General features: G+C 44.9%; 2 long non-coding RNA genes across 14 annotated transcripts in view; one reads left to right on the top strand and one right to left on the bottom strand.

Annotated features, from left to right (window-relative positions):
* The window catches only part of LOC116237402 (uncharacterized), a 221,758-nt gene extending 209,160 nt beyond the window's left edge, over nt 1-12,598 (top strand). For 7 of the 13 annotated variants that reach the window (XR_016471518.1, XR_016471519.1, XR_016471522.1 and 4 more), the window contains one exon: nt 11-1,203. This is a non-coding gene — a long non-coding RNA (uncharacterized LOC116237402). Of the gene's footprint in view, nt 1-10; nt 1,884-2,182 lie in introns of those variants that run through there. The other 6 variants (XR_016471528.1, XR_016471523.1, XR_016471525.1 and 3 more) reach the window with 3 other exon arrangements.
* Nucleotides 3,730-14,081, bottom strand: part of LOC149915783 (uncharacterized) — a 74,845-nt gene continuing 64,493 nt past the window's right edge. The window contains exons 3-4 of the long non-coding RNA XR_016471536.1: nt 12,594-12,702; nt 3,730-3,808 (exon numbers count right to left, since the gene is read on the bottom strand). This is a non-coding gene — a long non-coding RNA (uncharacterized LOC149915783). The remainder of the gene's footprint in view (nt 3,809-12,593; nt 12,703-14,081) is intronic.

Below are 14,081 nucleotides of genomic sequence, written 5' to 3'. Positions count from 1 at the left end.
TGCCTACCAGAAATGATCCAAGGCAAAAATTGACCAACAGTTCACAAAGAGGACAAGTGAGGTTCTATACGTGCCGAGGGGCTCACTGCAAGTATGAATACTTGGAGAACTCAGTGATTGTGAATAGCATCCCTTGAACATGCAGGACTTCGTGATGATGGGATAAGACCTCAAGTGTATGCTTAAAGGTAATTTTCATGTTTTACTATTACTCTGAGAAAAATCATACTGCCCACTGGAAAAAGGCCTAAGTTTTTCTGTAGTAGAAATCAAGAAGTAACTTTGCTGAAGGCACTGGTATTAGCTAATGAAACCTGAAGACATTTACACATACTAAACAATACCTGCATACACTCTCCTCTTGAATTTTGGGGGCTGTTTTTACAGCAAATTACTGTTCTGCCCAAGTAAGTCTGTGAGCATCTGGGTTTCCACTAACTAAGATTACATGTCTATTGGACTATCCAAAAGTTACAGCACTGCAATATTACCGTATTACCATGCACTGAGAAATTATTCACTAGAAAGATGTAGGAGCCCTATTTTCTCAGTAACAGCAAATCTGTCTGAAGCACAGCAGTTTCAGTGACAATTCAGCTCTTGGAGCAGAATCCATTTAGCTTTGGATTTGGAAAGGCCAGTGCTGGAACCTAGGGAGCAGATTTGTGTGTCACTGGATTATAATGGGGAGGCTATTTTGCAAATAACCTGTCCTCTGAAACTGCTGACTGCAAGATTCTTTAGGAATATTGACATTTTGCCACAAGTACAGAAACCTCAGAGTCAACTCCCATCGTCAGACAACACCACATTTCACTTACATAAATGAAACAATTCCCTGTCCTCATAACAATTAGGAGAACATCCTTCAGTGATTATGCTACCCTGCAGCAAGGAGAAGGGTATTGATCCAGGCCTACATTTCATTTACAAATTATGTTTATATTATGACTCATATTAAGGGCTTTTTCTAGGGAGAAAATGGGGGATTATAAAATACTATTAAATATTGAACAGATGGCTTCATCTCAAAGAAAAAAACACCCTTTGATAAAAAGTAAAATGTTCAAAACGACTTGAGAGCAAGGACACTGAGCACAGTGTTTGTGCTGTTTTGGAGCAAGCTCCTGAGAAAGGAGCTGGTCAGCTCATTTCACACTGCTGTCATCCAGGGACTCAATCGAGGGGCAGTCTCCTGCAAGATAAACAAATAGCATCACTCCCACAACAAAGAGTTCTGTGAGGTTGTGTGTGGGGAACTCAATTGAGAGAGGCTGAGATTTTTTGCCATAAATCACAGAGCCTTTGGTGGCACTGGGAACTGAATCAAGATTTTCAGTCTCTGCTCAGCACCTCCATCTATTCTTCAAAGGTTAGGACCAAAGGGGATCTGTAACGATGGCAAACTCTCCGTAGGATTACTTTCATAACTGTCTCAGTGCTGTGAAGGATTTACTCCCCACTTTGCCTCTTTGAAGCTAAGAGAAATGCAGTATGCCCATGGACACTGTCATCTCCACCTTCCCAGCCCTGCTCCTTCTGCAGACACAGTGCTGTTGATACAGGAAGGAAAGGACTGGCTATAAGCAGAGCTAATGCTGCCACAAGGGAATGAAAGGAAGGGAAAAAAAACCAAACAAGTTTCACAACTGGAAACACTGCTGACAAATTCTGTTAATATTTCAACAGATGACCCCATGCCAGTGTTTTCCTGAAGTACTGCACAGTGCATGCCACGGGTCAGCCAGTGGAACAGCCACCCAGAACAACAAGTGCTGCCCCCCTCCCCTCTCAGGGTGATTTGTTTCCACATCCCTAACGTTTCAGTATTCTTTGATTTCTGTGGGATGAATCTCATCGCCTTCTCATCCACGCAACTGTCAGTGGGCTTTTCAGCGTTCTGGAGATATTCCAGCCTATTGTCATTCTCTCTGTCACTGAATTTTACAATCACAACTTCATTTTTTGAAGTGCTTGTGCTCATGCAGCCTCTTTTTCTGAGGGTTAGAGAGGTTTTCACTTCCTGAAACTCAGTGACAAAATCTATTCCAAAGGCCAAAACCATTCCTTGCATTCTAAATACAAAGGTGGAAAAAAAAAATCAGCTAATTAGTTCTAAATTCAAATTCAAAAGGAATATCCATTATTTCTGGATGATGTATACGCACCACTTCCTTTACAGTTTGTGATGAAAGATCAGCCACTGTTCCCAAGCACTGCTGAGAATACCAAAGCTGCCACGAGGCGATATCTTGATCGAACATGATGACCTTTAAGTTGGAGCTGTAGAAGCAAACCAGATAAGAATCGTTTCCAAAATACACACAAAAAGCACTGCAGTGAAAGGAAAAGTGATTATTCCCACGTTCTTAATTGTTTTAAAAGGTTGATACATTTAAAGTAGATATTATATTAAAACAATGGGATTTCATGTCATGCTATGTTATTTATCTTTGAGTAAACTTTCTGTTTTTCCACTTAAGAAGCTATGCTGATTTCCTTATGCATGCTTCTCATTTTTCTTCACGTATCATATGGTCAGGACAAAAATGCTCACAGCAGGAATTGATTACTAGCCAGTCACTTCAAGCCATGTGCTCTTCCTTCCTTGTGATTATTGAATAACTTTCTGTCCTTTTTCTGTTTAAAAGGTTTCTAGCAGACAACAGCTGGGGTCGTTCTTATTGCTTCTGACATCTTGTTGTGTACAAACTATCAGAATGCACAAAGCAGCCCTCTATTACCTCAGTGCTTCTGCGTACAGAAGCTCTTGGGCAAGGGAAAAGGCAAAAGCAAAAACATCTACTAGCACCAATTACATTTGCTTCTTTAGATTTTGATCCTGCTTTTACAATTAGACTCAAGTGGACTAAGAGAGTTGGAGCCAGGGTCAAATTTTGTCATGTTTTCATGTAATGCTTTACAAAATGAATTCCTAATCCTCGATTCTGACCGGGTGGATCATCTGCCCTAAATATAACAAATATTAAAATTCAGGCTTTGCTGATGTTAAGCAGAAATGAGAGACTGGGAGGACGAGCGGAGTTGAGTGACCTTCCCACGTAATCCCAGGTTGGATCTATAGATTAAATATATTCTCTTCAAACAAATCCATTACCATGAAAACCCAAATCAGCCCCAGTTCTTGACTGAAATCCTATTGCTTATCTCTTTCCTTTTTTTTCCCTGAAGGTTTTTCTTCCATTTTTCCTCCTTCTGTGCCCCATGGCTTACCTTGAGCTCCAGCTTTGACAAGTGAAGCTCATCAATGTGACTGCAAGTGGGAGAAAGATATGTTGTTTATCTGAAAAAATATTTAAGAAAAGGATAGAGAAATGCAAATTTCTGCATCCCAGCACAGCCAGAGCATTGCTGTGTTACTCTGCTGCAGTTCCATATAAACGCCCACAGGGTTTGCAATGCTTTCCTGGTAGAAGGAGATTTGAAGTTCCTAGCCCCAAGATGTGAGTAGTTTCCATAACCCTCTGAATGTAGGATAGCTGGCAGCTTTGAACTTAAAGTTTAATCTTACCTGAAAGGCCGAACTTCCCAGTTTGGGTTGCTGTCTTTATCTCTCGACTGCTTGTCCAGACCACTGATGTGACTTGATATTCACATTAGCTTGCATTGCACAAATGGAAAACACAGCATAATCTGCTGCTGAATGTACTTGAGGCATTGCATAACCTGGCTGAAGTGAGGCCAGATGTTTACTGAAGATTTATATCCTTGATGCTTTGATTTGACATCGGTGACAGAGTAATCCAGAAAAGTGCTTGCACTGCAATCTCTCTCCATTGCCAAGGATCTATAGAAAAGAAAGAAAGTAAAAAATGTAAACTAGGACCCCAGCTACACCACTGCTTCCCTCAGAACTGCAATAATGAGGTCGTGCTGCGCCATGAATGAAAGCTGTAAACCACCTTCCATGGAACAGTAGGTTATCAGGTCAAGTCCAATAAGTGCTAACACGCAGCAATTTTTTACTGTCCCAAATCCAAAGTGTTATGACAGCAGAATCACAACTGGGATTCAGAAGAATAGAAGAAAAACCCCCAAACGTTCTCTCACTGACAAGGAAAGGTAAGAAAACAAACAGTGCAGAAGCACAGGATGCTCTGACTGCAAAAATAGTTATTCTTGTCAGCTTCTTTTGACTCAGTCGTTTGCCCTCATCTCCACGTTGGGTGTTTAGAATCAGTGCCCACTAACACTAATACCAGCACTGAGCCTTGTTTTGAGGATATCACATTGCAGTCACTGATTAATGCCTCTGTTCTATTAATTGCTGTCATTCTTTCAGTGGGAAAAGTACAATAGGGTCTATCAAAGAGGTATCCTGGGCTGACATTTTATCCTCCTTCTGTCATGAGCTCAGAGGCAACAGCCGAGAATAGAGAAATGAGCCATGAAAAAGGTGAGCAAAAGATGGCATTTGGATCACTGCACGTCAGAAATGCCATTCAGGACCAGAATATTGTCTTCACTCAGCAATGACATCATTTTGTCACTGTCTTCAGTGCAGTTTTACTGGGCCCATCAGAGCTGGCTGGACACAGCACTGCTCATCCAACGCCTGTCAATCACATTCTAAAAATAACATCCAGCTGTCATCAAGTTATTGGAATTCATGACTATTTCATATGCTGCCCACCCTGCCTGTTTAACCCCCACATCGTGTCCTCAGTGACACCAGAGATTTCAGGTAAGACATACTGAACCCCAGGGACTGGATAATTCTGGATGATAACCATCGTACACGTATACAAAGGACCAGTGGAAAGGAAGAATTAACGAGTATCTGCCACCATGCTTTGGTTTTGCACTGCTTGCATTGTTTTCACTGTACCAGTTTCTGCACTGTCCTGCCCTTTACCAAACCCCCTTGTTGTGGTTTGCAAAAAAATGTGTCTGACTTTTTCACTCCCATCCCTCTGGATTCCAGCTGGGATCAAACACTGAGTATAGCAATTGCACACGTACAAAAACTTGCCTGTTTTTGAGGAGTAACACGGTAGATATTTTTCACTAAGTATTTTCTGTATTATAGCTTAATATAACAACCTCTAGTGAGAGATAAGATACACAAACACAGTGCAGAGCCCCTGGTGTTGAGCATAAATCCAGCACTGCCTTGCAATGCACTAATGAGCGGACAGGAGCCCACCAAGGGGTAGCAGCCTCGGGGAGAAAAGGAAGATGCTGAGAGCAGCTGGAAAGGACAAGCTCCTTTATGGAGCATGTAGCTGTCATGGGGAGGAGGGCCTTGTGGAGGGCTATCTGCATCACTCTGAGAGCATTCCCTTGGGGTTTTGCTTGCATGGGACCTGCATGAAGTCTAATGGACACCGGTGTGCCCCCCTCTGCTCTACTGCAGCTTCCTGAGGATGGAACCAACCACCAGCTGCTTTGCATCTCACCTGAATCCCACTGAGGTTTGTCACAAACCCCAGAGCTCTCAGACACCTGCAGAGGAGGCACTTTCTATGCTCAGCCAACAGCCCAGATGATCTTGCCAAGAGCAAAACTCTTGCTAATTCTCCCATCTCGCTCCCTAAGATATCAAAACAAAGTACCAGTGCAGCAGCTCACAGAAGAATGACAACACAGAAATTTCTAAGGTGCTGGGGAAAAGACTTTAAGTTCACTTAAACAGCTTCTCAATTCCTGAAGGATATACAGCATGCAATTCTGTCTTGGCAAATTTACACTCCTTCTTCCCCCTGTGCCCTTGGTGAGCTATATAAGGCAGCAGCAGGTTTGTCTGAAAGGCACAGAGGATTTGTATCCAAATTTTCCTTCCACATACATTTGTAAGATAGTCTTTGAACACACACTATCACAATTTATATATTTTTTCAATTCTCTTGTCTTTCTTTCTTCTTTATCGTCTCTGCAGCAGCTGGTGGTGCTACTGCCAGATGCCACCAAAGTCTACAGAGCATCAAAACCAGGCCAGCCCTAACCCTAGGCTCAGGACAGGGATGGTGTCTCAGCAGCCATAGGACACAGAGGGAATGAGAGAGACAGGCCTTGCCAGAAGTTGAAACTTTAACAAAATAATCAGACTCAGCTAGCAGACATACACACTTTTTTTTTCAATTGTGTTCTTTGGTGGCAATTCATTTTCTCAAGCAGCTGTTGGACTTTGCACACAACTTGCAGAATATGCCTAAACTGTACAGACAATACAAAAGGTGGGGCTTTCTAAATACTCTAAAGTCAGAAAAGAGGCTCTCAGAGTTTTTCTCCTTACTAGTAGCCAAAAACAAAAGTGTGTTACTTTGACACAGAATCCAGCCCATGAGACAGACATTTCCACACTGGAGTCTTCTCACCCACCTGTCTAGGTTAAAGCAGGCTGCTCCAATTTCCTGTGATATCCAAAGGGATGCACACCAACATGATGTCCCTTCTTAATCAATCACAACAGTGGATTTGTATCCTTTGGTATGAACTCAGAGCAAGGCTCAACCGCCTCTATAACTACACAACCTAATTGCTTCTCTACCCCATTAGAACTGGCCTGGTTACACAGCAATGTGTCAAAACTACATGATTTCCCAGCAGCTGATTTGCAGTGATGCCTCATTTGCACTCTGATGTATCTGGAAACATCCACAGGGTCGTGGTGGAGCTGCCCCTTTGGATCATAGAATCATAGAATTGCTCAGGTTGGAAAAGACCTTTCAGATCATCGAGACCAACCTCAACCTGACCGTACTGCCCTAACTCTACTGACCCCCTCACTAAGCCCCACCATGGAGCCTGAAGGATGGCAGAGAATTGTTTTCCCAGGTGCTGCCTATTCACTGAGAGCTAAAGCTGAGAGTGTCTGCTAAGCCAATGGGATAGGTAACAGCAAGCAGGCAACCAGAGCTTGAATGGAACCTGGCCAAAGTAATCCAAGCCAGCAGGGTCACAGGAACCCAACACGAGCTGCCTCTGGGGACTGCTCTACTGCACATATATTTGGATCTCAAAAAAGACAAGAAGGCTCTGGAGGGGCATGAATCAGACCAGCTGAGCAATGCTGGGAACTTGAGCACTGCTGCAAAGCCAAAGCTTTTTTGTCTTATCATTAAAGCAAAACAGTGCAAAATGACAGAGAAACTCGGATCCAAATCAATACTTGGAAGAAACTGTCAACAAAGAACTTAATATATATGCCAAGCTTCCCCTTAGGAGCAGACTGATTTTGTACAGACGTTCCTGAGTGGGAGATGCATCCATAAAAACACATTGTCCCTGGATCTCACAGCAGCGTAGGATCTCCTTACTGAATTAGCTTCCAGGCACAGCTCAATTCTCTCCTCTTCCCTTGTGGCCAGTTCTGAGCAGCTTCCCCTGCTTTGTCCCCGTAGGGGTTAATTCCTCTCCGTTATGCAGATACTGGGATTGCCCTGAGACTTTCCACAGTAGAAAGTGGAAATAAAAAGTAGCTCTTTGCATGATTTGTGGAAAATGCAAAATACAATAGCAATAAAAATAGTAATGAGCTCATTACAATTGAAATGTCTCATTACTGCTCCAAATGCCAATCATATACGTGGCCAGGTTCCTGATGGTGCAGGCAGTCCTTTAAACACTGTCCTTCCTTGCTCCAGGGATACAAGTCAGATATAAAAGCATGTAATCCTTCCTATTCCTGGGCTGCTCTTCTTCCCTTGGTTCCCAAAATAGTGTGGTGCAGAACATAGTGCCTGGAAATGGGTAGCATATAGGGCCAGATGCTCACTGCAGGCAGCACAGTGGAGCAGTCCTTCCCCTTCAAACTTACAGCAAGGAAATTGAGGACTCCTTTTATTGGCAAGAAATGGTGGGAGCACACAATGGGAAGATGCACTCGGAAATATTTTAAGTGGGAGAAAAAGAAGTTTTCATCAACATACTACTAATGGATACGGGGCATTTGCAGATGAATGGCATAAACTGGGATGATAATGCAGCTTCAGGAGTTTTAGGCCAAGGATTTAGAGCTCAGCACAGACAGGACATTCCTGCTCATTGAGAATACCTGTCTCCACAGAACATCACACTGGGGGACGAGGGCATCCGCCTGCAGCTGGAGCATGGCATCCTCTCCTCTCTCCAGCCAGGTGGTGAGGTTTCCTCACTTCCAGTGGTTTGGGCAGAAAGAGCTGAGAGCACAGTGCTGGGGGTCATCCTGGGTGAGAGGGCAGCCTGAGGATAGGATGCAAAACCGAGAGCTGGCGTGAGAAGGGAAGGCACGGTGCTGGCAGCCCAGCTGCCTCCTGCAAGGAAAGTTTGGCCACCAGCGCTGGGTTCTCCACTCAGTATCACAGTGTGCCCAAGCACTGCTCGAGAAAATGTCCCTTAGACTGCCTGTTAAAGGTCCACATGTATACACCACGTGAGAGCTACAGCTGAGCTCCTCATGTCAATGCATTTATCTGTGCACAAGAGAAGATGATTACCTTCATTTTATAGATGTGGGATTATACTTCTGAGACCAGAAAAGGTCCCAGGAGAAGTTTGGCATCTTCCTCCTGGCAGCAACCAAACTAAGGCTTAACCTTTACTGCTGACTCAGACACACAGCTCTTAGCCTGCACAGAGCTTCTCTTGGATCGCTCCTTTTCTCAAGATGCATTTATGTGCCTAAGGGACAGACTCTACAGGACTTGGATTTTAAGGGACCTCTGCAGCACTACAGTCCCTCTGTACGCACACATCCCTGCGCTGTCTCTGCAGTGGTACGGCAGCCCGCAGCAGAGCAGGGGCTGAAACCTCTGTCCCCCTCAGGCCTGGCTTTCTGTAATTGCCAAGCAGTCCCCCTGCGTACAAAGTTCTTTTCTCATTTGTAATCTAGGCTATTGGGATTGTGCAACTCCATCAAGATCTGCAAGGTAATAATGAGCGACGCTCTTCAAAAATGTACTTAAGGCTGAAAGTGTTTAAAGATGCTCCAGCCTGCAATTACCTATTACTCACTGGTGCTCTAAACGGTTCATTTTTCACATCATTCCAGGAAGTTGTAACTTCTTAAAGCAATGTTTCTGGTAATTATGGGAGAGCAGTGACAGCAGGCACAGAGCATTATCTAAGGCTGCAGCAGAGGCAGAAATGCCACTTTCTGCAGATGAGACAGTGAATGTAGGAGCACAGCAAAGCCATGCAGTCCCCAGTCTGGCTGCTTGGCCTGGCAGTGCTGGGGCCATTGGCCACCCAGTGGGACACTGGCTGTCTGAGCCTGGCAGTGGGATGGCTGCAGGCAGGGCCGGGAGCATGGCAATCTGCAGGATGCAGCCAGCTCTGCCTGCTGCAGTTGGCCTGGGAAGAAGGGAAGGTTTTGGGGGATGTTTTTTTAGGCTGTCTAGTTTTAATTTTGAAATGTAGTCAAAATTGCTAAGGTAGCTGAAACCTCAACAATCTGCCTGCATGTCTGCAGCATTGCTGAGAGCTGCTTTACTTACTGCATTCGTGCTTTGGTCTGATAAATATATCGTACTGCTTAAAGGAAGAAAAAAAACCCCACAAACAAATAAAAAAGAGCCGTAGGCCCTTGGGACGTCCCCTCTGAATCAGGCAATGCAATTGCAGGACCAAGCACTGCAGCTGTCCCGCTGCCTCCTCGTGTTACCCAGGGCAGGGAATGATCCCTACCAGTGGCTACATCAGGCTCACCGGTTGGCATCTCGTGAAAACCAAAACTTCTGTGGATATGAGGTCCCCTGGCTGTGAGCTGCCTTGCTTTGGAAACACAGCTGGGATACACAGAAAGCAGGAGTTTTGCATCTGCTGCAGGGAAGCAACTGATGGCACAGTCAGATTTGGATTGGAGGAGCCATGCAGAAAGAATGTCTGGTTCCTAACACCAACTCAGCTCAGCATGCAGATTTGGAGCTGCTGGTATCACATCTGTTGGCTGAAAAGTCAAAGGCAGCAGCACATGAGTTGGTCTTCATTTTCCCCTAGGTAGTTTAGAAACATATCCTATTCCAGGTTGTATTTTTCCACTCCAAGCATGTCTGCGATGCCTCATTTCCCTTGCTCACTCCCCTGGCTGAAGTGATGGGACCACATCACCCTGCACTCTCCCTTGCTGGAAAGCCTTGGCTGGGCTTTCCCAACCTCTCCATGCACGCACACCAGGCACTGGTGCTGCTCCACGTGCCACAGGTGCATCCTGGCTGCAAATCATTTCAGCACACCAGAGACCAGCAGGACTTCAAGGCCCAATTTGTAACTCATAGGAACATCAAAGGGCAAGTCCCAGTTTCCTGACGTTTTCCTCATCTTTCTATCCGGGGTCTGATCACAGCTGACTTTCCTATGAGCAAAATAAGTGCAGCCCAGGCAGTCCAGCTTCCTCGGCACCCAATTGGGCTGAAGCAGAAGAATTGTGCAACATCTTCTAAGGATTGATATTCTGGGGAGGAGAAACATCACCTCTAGGAATTCAGCTTTATGGGATACTCTAATCCAGAAGAGATAAAAGCACTTACTAATTACTGCTGGGTTTTGTTTCTTTGAAGAACTGGGTTAAATCTCTTTTGAAAGTAGAAGGCTGTTTGTGCTCGTCAGATGTATAATTTAATTTATTTAGGAATTCTTTCTCTTTCAGGGTTTTGTTCGACCCATATCTGTGCACTTACTCCTTTCCTTTCCTCTCTTTTCTCCCCAAAGATAGGAACTTTTGCTTTACTCTACATTTCTTCTCATTATTTAGCAACAAACATCCTCGAGTTGATGCATCTTTTTTTTCTGTGGGTGGAGAAGGGGCGTATTTCTTTCTTTTTCCTCTTGAAAATTCATTTCCTTATTATGAAAATAAAGTGTTCCTTTTTCTTCCCAATTTAATAATCCTGAGATATTAATTCGGAGGCGCGTGTTTACTGACTGAAACACGTCTTCATGCTACGCTGGAGAGAAAACTCTCAACATGTACTTTGGGGAGAAGAAATCATTGGAATCACTATGCTACAATTTATCTGCTAACCACTGCTATGCAACACTGCAGAAGCAAAGAAAATTGGCCTGGAGGGGAACTTGGGAGGTTGTTCAATTCATATTACTTCCTCAGGTCAGGATCATCAGCCTACATCTTTCCTAACAGATGTTTTTCTAACCTGCTCTTAACAACCCCAGTGATGCTACGTGCACAGCCCTCCGTTGCAAGTTCTATGAATATTTCACTGTTCTCATTGTTAGAAAGTATTTTCGAATGTTTAACCTGAATTTCCTGAGAGGCAATTTGAACCTGTGACTTCTCATCCTATCCACATATATTTGAACTTGCAAGTCCCTCCAGCTGAGGGAAATGGTCCAGACAAACTCCCAGGAGCTCTCAGCACTTGTGCTGCTCTGCAAATACAGCCCAAATTTTGAGAATCCCACCCACTGAGAGCTACTCCCAACATTCAAACAAAGATCAGAGATGTCAGCCCATGCCTGACAACTATTGAGGCTTTGCTGTGTCAGTGGAAAAAAATGCCTCATCCATCACACACAAAGTCACACTGCACTTAATCGCTCAGCTCCCTTCTCTCTCAGCCCGCTGCTTGCAGGACAATGATCTCCAGCTCTGCTCAGGTTTGCACTGAGATGTTTGAGTATTAACTGAGTACTTCTCCTGCAGTGAGAACGCAGCTTTGGATGGCGTACTATAAATTAACTCTTTGTTCTGCAGTATACAACCTGGGGTTTGCTATACAAATAAAGAAAAGCACTGACTGACTGTCTTGTTTCTTATCTGTAGGATGGGAAAACATACACTGCTATGGAGAATTCTGGCAGTTGCTGGGGCCGCTTAGCTCCATCTTTCTGGCCCTCTGGAACAGCAGCAGTGGCTTTCCAGACATCTGCTAAGCAGGGCAGAAAACAGCTGGGGCACAGCTATTTTGCTGCTCCCAGCAGTTGCAGCAATTTTCTCACCCCTATCCCTGGCTCTATCTGGTTATTAATTTCTGCTTTCAGCATTGCTATTACTACTACTATTCTAAACAACAATGGGACAAATTCCTTCTCAGAAATAGATTATTTTTTAAAGAACAAATGTTACTACATCCTCCGACAGCCAGAAGAGAAATGCTCTCATTGTATGAGTGGACAGAATTCCTTCATGCTAGATGGTGGGCTGCTAGGAATGACACTCAAAATAAATTGGGAGTCTGGATCAGACAATGCAGGGAGCCACTGGCTTGGGCATCTGGACGTGTTGGCTTCTCTATTCCTGGAGCAGTAGTTGCCTCAAAGGCACAAGTCCTAAGAACACGGGGGTCCCACAGTTCGACTGCCCAAACTGGCAGGAAAGCAGGGAGGATCTATGAGACCACAAATGGGCAAGGAATTGAAAACATTTTTTGACTGATGCTGAATGATTGTGCAGCTGGCCTCAGGAAAAGTAAATGCTGAACAATAAAACACCATCATTTGGGGCCAATCAAAGAGGTCTTGCTCAGCACCAAGACGAAACAGTTTTGGTTTGTTTGATCCTCTTAAAGAAAAAAGAAAAAAAAATAGCACGGATAGATTTAAAAATGGGGTATTTGGAAGTTAAAAAAAAGAGAGAGGGAGAGATGAAAATACTTTGCCTTCTTTACCACGTTTTGACCATTTTGCAAGCTTACCTCAAGACATTTTCAAAAAGCTGCTCAGTTCGTGTCAGTGTGCCACATGTCTGGGCCACAGCACTTCATCCCAGCCAAGGGAGCAAGAGAGCCTGTGCCAGGGGAGGTCCTGGGGATGGATAAGAGAAAACATGATAAGGAGTGGAGCAGCCACATCAGCACACCTTCATGCATGACTCCACCAACTCCCAGTCTTGTCTGGCAGACCTGCAATCCTTCAATTATTTGGGTAAGGTCTCAGATTCCCAAGACTGAGGTCTTGCTGTGCTCAGCATCAGAGAAGTAACAAAAGAAGTCCGAGCCCTAAGTAGCTCACATTTTGCTTTCATTGCCTGTTGAAAGGAGCCAGAGAGCTTTGGCCTGGAAACCCCAAGACATGTCCAAAACCACGTCCATCTTCTGCCTTTCTGCAAGACATGACTGCAGTGGGTGCTGTCAGGCTGGGGAGCCGGACAGACCTTGTCTGGTGGAAGGATCACTTGTTGCCTCTCTTCCAAGAGAAAGGTCAATACAGGCTCTTTAAAATGAAGCCCTCTAAGTCACATTCCATCAATGTATCCTCTAAGCACAACCTCACCAGGAAGTGCAAGGAGCTGTACACCACAACACAAAGAACTCAGAACTGCCCAGCCAAGAGAAAGCATACAGCCAATAAATGGTCATGTCCACAGAAATGATTTACAAATGATCGCCGACTTGTTTTGCTCTTTGCCAGAGTACCAGCACTGCCTTAGTTCACCCTCCAGCAATGCACCACACAAGGCAGGACTGGTGACAAAATAACCCCAACACACCAGTAAAACCATTCTCTCCTTGCCATCTCACCTCACAGCCCCCCAGCTGCCTCTGGAAGGTGTCAGTGCCCAGTCCTGCCCTGCCAACAGCCTCCCCAGGCAGCCAAACCCTGCAGGCAGAACACAGTCACTTGCAAAGGATAATTTAGAAACTTGGTCCTTTCTGCAAACACCTCAGACTGTGGGGCAAGCAGTGGGGGGCAGCTGGGCACTTTTAAGGGGCTATTAAGCCCCCTCAGAGGCAGAGACATGCCCTGCTGCAGCCTCTTCCACCCACTCTCTGCATCACCCCCGAGAGAGCTGACTTCCCAGCTTTCTTGAAACCAAAGTGTTTAGCAATCTCTTGTAAATACTAAAATAAATCTAATTATTCACATAATTGGGGAAAAGAAAGCCCCTGCTGTTTCCCAAAAAGCAGGCAAAACAGCCCATTGCAACAATGCAAGAGAGAAACATGTTTGCCATCCCAACCCCATACGGAGTTTGTTAGAAAGCCCCTCAGCCCTCTTCAGCCTGCTGCCAGCCCCACACCAATGTTCAGAAAGGCACAATGCAGCAGAAAACCAAAGAACCAAACCAGTGAACTCTCCAAACCCAAACACTGCTTGGGCAGAGCAAGCCATCCATCAGCTGCTTGGGACAGCAGTGCAGGTGGGACGGGGGCAGAGCAGACAAGCTGCCCTCCTGTCTCACC

Source organism: Phasianus colchicus, chromosome 16, assembly GCF_987193195.1.
Source record: "Phasianus colchicus chromosome 16, bPhaCol1.hap1.1, whole genome shotgun sequence".
Classification (NCBI taxonomy): domain Eukaryota; kingdom Metazoa; phylum Chordata; class Aves; order Galliformes; family Phasianidae; genus Phasianus; species Phasianus colchicus.
This window is presented reverse-complemented; position numbering and strand designations above follow the sequence as displayed.